The sequence below is a fragment of the Otolemur garnettii genome, unplaced genomic scaffold, assembly GCF_000181295.1.
Source record: "Otolemur garnettii isolate 467f Iridium unplaced genomic scaffold, OtoGar3 scaffold00112, whole genome shotgun sequence".
Classification (NCBI taxonomy): Eukaryota; Metazoa; Chordata; class Mammalia; order Primates; family Galagidae; genus Otolemur; species Otolemur garnettii.
In genome coordinates this window covers 590,305-595,883 of record NW_003852507.1, presented here as the reverse complement: position 1 = coordinate 595,883, position 5,579 = coordinate 590,305, and the positions used below count along the sequence as shown (strand labels likewise).

Here is a 5,579-nt window from a genome sequence, read left to right as displayed (position 1 = left end):
GGTTGCAGCCATCATTGTTGTTTGGCGGGCACGGGCTGGGGATTCGAACCCACCACCTTAGGTGTATGTGGCTGGCGCCTTAGCCACTTGAGCCATAGGCGCCGAGCCATATCTTAGAATTCTTGATAGCATCTTACAGATTCATGAGGCTCGTAGACTTATTTTTCTTTTCTTTTCTTTTCCTTTTGAGACAGAGTCTCATGCTGTTGCCCTGGGTAGAGTACGTGGCGTCACAGCTCACAGCAACTTCAAACTGTTGGGCTCAAGTGATTCTCTTGCCTCAGCCTCCCAAGTAGCTGGGACTACAGGTGCCTGCCACAATACCAGGCTATTTTTTGGTTGTAGTTGTCATTGTTGTTTGGCAGGACTGGGCCGGATTCGAACCTGCCAGCTCTGGTGTATGTTGCTGGCGCCCTAGCCGCTGAGCTACAGGTGCCAAGCCCAGACTTATTTTCAACACATTTTTCCTTCTCTGTGCTTCAGTTTTAATAGTTCTATTGCTATGTTTTCTTTGTTTTTTGGCTGGGGCTGGGTTTGAACTCACCACCTCCTGCATATGTGGCTGGCGTCCTACTCCTTTGAGCCACAGGCGCCACCCTATTGCTATGTTTTCAAATTCACCAATTTTTCTTTTATTCTGTACTGTCCTAATCTGCTGTTAATTCCAATCTAATTTTTCATTTCAGGTATTATACTTGTTATTTTTAGATGGTCCATTGGGTTCTTTTATATATCTCCCATTTTATTCCTCAGAAATATTTTGCTCATGTTTTTCTTATTTTTGTTTATTTTTTCATTCTTTTTAATTTCAGATTAATATGAGGGTACAAGCCATTAGGTTATATAATTTACATATGGCAGGTAAACATCAGAGTTGTAGCTGTGTCCTACACCCAGGCCATGTGCCACATATCTATGTATTGTACCTACTGTGTGGGAAGCTACTGTGTCCCCCTTTCCCCCTTCTTGAGTTTAATAGAGATTTTTCTCTCATGTGGGTCTATGATTGTTTATCTCCTAGCTGCAAATTGGTTATGGAATACATGTGATGTTTGTTTTTCTAATTTTGCAATAATTTATTAGGAGAATGTTCTCCAAATCCATCCAGGTTGCTACAAAGGATGCAAAATTTCCATCTTTTTAAGAGATGTATAGTATTCCATGGTATACATATACCACCGGTTATTATTATTATTTTTTTGAGACAGAGGCTCAAGCTGTCCCCCTGGGTAGAGTGCCATGGCATCACCACTCACAGCAACCTCCAACTCCTGGGCTCAAGTGAGTCTCCTGCCTCAGCCTCCCAAGCAGCTGGGACCACAGGTGCCCGCCACAATGCCCGGCTATTTTTTGGTTGCAGCTGTCGTCATTGTTTGGCGGGCCCAGGCTGGATTTGAACCCGCCACCTTAGGTGTCTGTGGCTGGCGCCTTAGCCACTTGAGCCACAGATGCCAAGCCTATACCACAGGTTATTAATCCATTCATGTGCTGATGGGCACTTGGGTTGTTTCCTCATCTTTACGATTGTAAACTGAGTGACTATGAAGATTCTAGTGCAAATATCTCTGTAGTAAATGTCTTTTTTGTTGTTGTTGTTGTTTGGGTAAATGCCTGGTAGTGGAATTGCAAGGTCAAATGGAAGGTCTGCTTTTAGTTCCTTGAGGAATCCGCACACTTCTTTCCATAGAGGCTGTTCTAGTTTGCATTCCCACCAACAGTGCATGAATGCTCCATTCTCTCTGCACCCACGCCAGCAACTGTTGCTTTGGGACCTTGGGATGTAGACCATTCTCACTGGGGTTATGTGATATCTCAAAGTGGATTTAATTTGCATTTCTCTGATAATTAGGGATGATGAGCATTTTTTTATGTGTTTGTTGGCCATTCTTCTGTCCTCATGAGAAAAGTTTCTATTCTTGTCTTTTGCCCAGTTTTTAATGGGGTTTTGCTCTTCTGCTGATAGATTTGAGTTCATTGTAGATTCTGGTGATTAGCCCTTTGTGGGATTAGTAGCATGCAGATGTCTTCTCCCATTATGCAGGTGGTCTGTTTGCTTTGTGGATTTTATCCTTAGTTGTGCAGAATCTTTTAAACTTGATCAGGTCCTGTTTATTTATTTTTGCTGGTGCTACAATTGCTACTGGAGTCTGCTTCATAAATTCTTTCCCTAGGCCAATAAAGATCAGGAGTTGTTCCCACACTATCTTCTGGGGTTTTTATTGTTTTGTCAATTAGATTTAGAACTTTTATTCATTGTGAGTTAATTTTAGTAAGTGGTGAGAGGTGCAGGTCCAGTTTGAGTCTCTTATATGTGGCTAACCATTTCTTTCAGCACCATTTATTAAATAGGGATTCTTTTTCCCAGTGAATGCTTTTGTTTGTTTTTTCAAAGATTAGATGGCAATATGAAGCTGGCTTCATCTCTGGATTCTCTATTCTGTTCCAGGGATTTATATTTCTATTTTTATGCCAATACTATACTGGGTTTTTTTTTTTTTGAGACAGAGTCTCACTCGTTGCCCTTGGTAGAGTGCTGTGGTGTCACAGCTCACAGCAGTGTCAAACTCTTGGGCTTAAACGATTTTCTTGCTTCTGCCTCCCAAGTAGCTGGGACTACAGGTGCCCGCCACAATGCCTGGCTATTTTTTGTTGCAGTTGTCATTGTTTAGCAGACTCGGGCCAGGTTTGAACCCAGTGTGTGTGATTGGTGCCATAACCACTGTGCGATGGGCACTGAGCCAATACCATGCTGTTTTGATCACTATAGACTTGTACTATAACCTGAAGTCTGGCAAGGTGATGCCTACTGATTTATTCTTATTTTATAGAATTACATTAGCTGTTTGAGTTTCTTCTGGTTCCATACAAAATGTAGAATTAGTTTTTCAAAATCTTCAAAGTAAGACATTGGTATTTTGGCTGGGTGTGGTGGCTCATGCCTATAATCCTAGCACTCTGGGAGGCTGAGGCAGGTGGATTGCTTTAGCTCAGGAGTTCAAGACAAGCCTGAGCAAGAGCAAAACCCTATCTCTGCTAAAAAATAGAAAAACAAGCAAGGCATTACGGCCAGCGCCTATAGTCCTAGCTACTGGGGAGACTCAGGCAAGAAGATCCCTTGAGCCCAAGAGTTTGAGGTTTCTGTGAGCTATGATTGCCAGGGCACTCTAGCAAGGGTGACAAAGTAAGACTCTGTCTCAAAACAAACAAACAATCAAACAAACAAATAAAAAAAGACATTGGTATTTTAATGGGGATTGCATTAAATCTGTAGATTGGTTTGGGTAGTATAGATACTTTAACAATATTGATTCTTTCAAGCCATAAACATGCACGGTATATATTTCCATCTGCTAACATCCTGTTTCTTTTCTCAGTGATGTGTAATTCTCTCTGCAGAGATGCTTCACATTCTTTTTTAGATATATTCTGAGGCATTTCATTTTGTTTGATGCTACTGTGAAGGGTATTATATCTTTGATTGATTCTCAGCCTGACTCTTGTTGGTGTATATGAAGACTACTGCTTTGTGTACATTGATTTTATAAACTGAAATGCTGCTGTATTTCTTGATCACTTCAAGGAGTCTCATAGTTGAGTCCTTGCAGCTTAGGATCATATGGTCTGCGAAGAGGGATAGTTTGACCACTCGTGTTTTTCTTTAAACTCTTGAGTATATTGAGCCATCTATCATTTTCACAATTTCTGAGTCTTGTTTCTATTAAATTATTTTATCCTTACTATGGATCATATTTTCCCACTTGTCAGTATATCTGGTGCTTTTTTTAGCTGAATGTTGGATATTGTAAATTATATGATGATAAGCATCTGGATTTTGTTATCTTCTTTCAAAGAATGTTAGGTTTTGTTCTGGCAAGTGACAAATATTACTTGCAAAGCAGTTTGATCTTTTTGAGGCTAATTTTTAATTCATTAGGATGGGTCTAGGTGAACCTTTTCCCAGAGATAGTTTAGCACTATAACTAAGGCATAATTCTGGAATCATTTTTTTTTTTTTTAAGACAGTCTCATTATGCCACCCTCAGTAGAGTGTCATGGTGTCACAGCTCACAGCAAGCTTAAACTCTTGGGCTTTAGTGATTCTCTTGTCTCAGCCTCCCAAGTAGCTGGGACTACAGGCACCCACCACAATACCCGGCTATTTTTTTGTTGCAGTTGTCATTGTTGTTTTAGCTGGCCTTGGCTGGGTTCGAACCTGCCAGCCTGGTATATGTGGCCAGCGCCCTACCCACTGAGCTACCGGCACCGCCCATCTCTTCTGGCATCTTTATTGAATATGTTGGGTGATCAAAAAAGACTCTCCACTTCAGCAGCTTAATTGAAGCTTAAATGTCTTTCTGTCTTTTGTGAGCTTTGAGAATTTATAGTTTATTGCTTCTTTTTGCCTGGTTTTGTTGAATTTCCCTAAATGCATACAAAGTTTAGTATTTAGCAAACACTCAAAGGACCCCATGCAGAGATCTGGAGTTTTTGGTGTTGTCATTGTTGTTGTGTTATAGTTCACTCCTTTCCAGAACTCTGCTGTGCAACTACTAGTTACCTCAGCCCCCCTGAATTCCAGTCTCTGTCTTCTCGATTCCGGGAGACTACCATGTTCTGCTTGGAAGTTCCTTCCTTGAACTGCAGTCTGGAATCTTTCTCCAGGCAGAAATTGAGGGAGGTACAGGACTCACCTGGTTTGTTTTTAGGGATCACATTTCTGGACTATTGTCTGAAAATAATTATTTTTATGTATTTTGGTTTATTTTCTATTTTCTTTTCTTTTTTTCCTCCCTTCCCTTGTTCCCTCCTTTCCTTCCTTCCTTCCATGTGGATTATTATAAGGGCGCATACAATTGGGCTACATTGTTTTATATTTGTCAAGGTAAAGTCGGAGTTGGGTCCATCACCCAGGAGGCATGGCCTATACCCCTACATTGTACCCGATAGGTGGGAGCTTACTGAACCTCCTACCCCCTTCCCCCTCCCTCCTTATTTCATATATTTTGAAGTGATAGTTTTCTTGCTATTTAATATGTGAGAGTAATTTCATTTAGAAGCTTTTTATTGGCCTTGTAATTAAGTGTTGAAAAGGAGAGGAGGAGTTACAAGTCTGTGGTCACTTCACTGTATTTAACTAGAAGTCCTAGACTCCTGAAATATGTTTGGATATTTATGTTTAACAAACTATGCTTTTATCACACAGCAAAAATCTCATGTCATGTAATCGTGCTTTTCACAAAATAATAATAAGACTTTTACAAAGCATTAACGCATAATGTCCCACAGGCACTGGACATGGCTGTGGAGTGTACAATAAACATGTTCTTTCATTCTATCAGTGTATTAATGCAACTGTTTGCTAAACTGCAGTCGGTGATAATGTCAATGAGCTAATGGATAGGTCTGGCTCCAGGTGCCCTCCTTTGCCAATAGCTCCTCTGAAACACCCTTACTCTTTTTTTTTTTTTAGACAGAGCCTCAAGCTTTCCCCCTGGGTAGAGTGCTGTGGCATCACAGCTCACAGCAACCTCCAACTCCTGGGCTCAAGCGAGTCTACTACCTCAGCCTCCCAAGTAGCT

General features: G+C 40.9%; 1 protein-coding gene across 1 annotated transcript in view; it reads left to right on the top strand.

The window, feature by feature from the left end:
* ANKRD13B (ankyrin repeat domain 13B) overlaps window positions 1-5,579 on the top strand; it is a 25,129-nt gene that overhangs the window by 10,843 nt on the left and 8,707 nt on the right. The window lies entirely within an intron of this gene.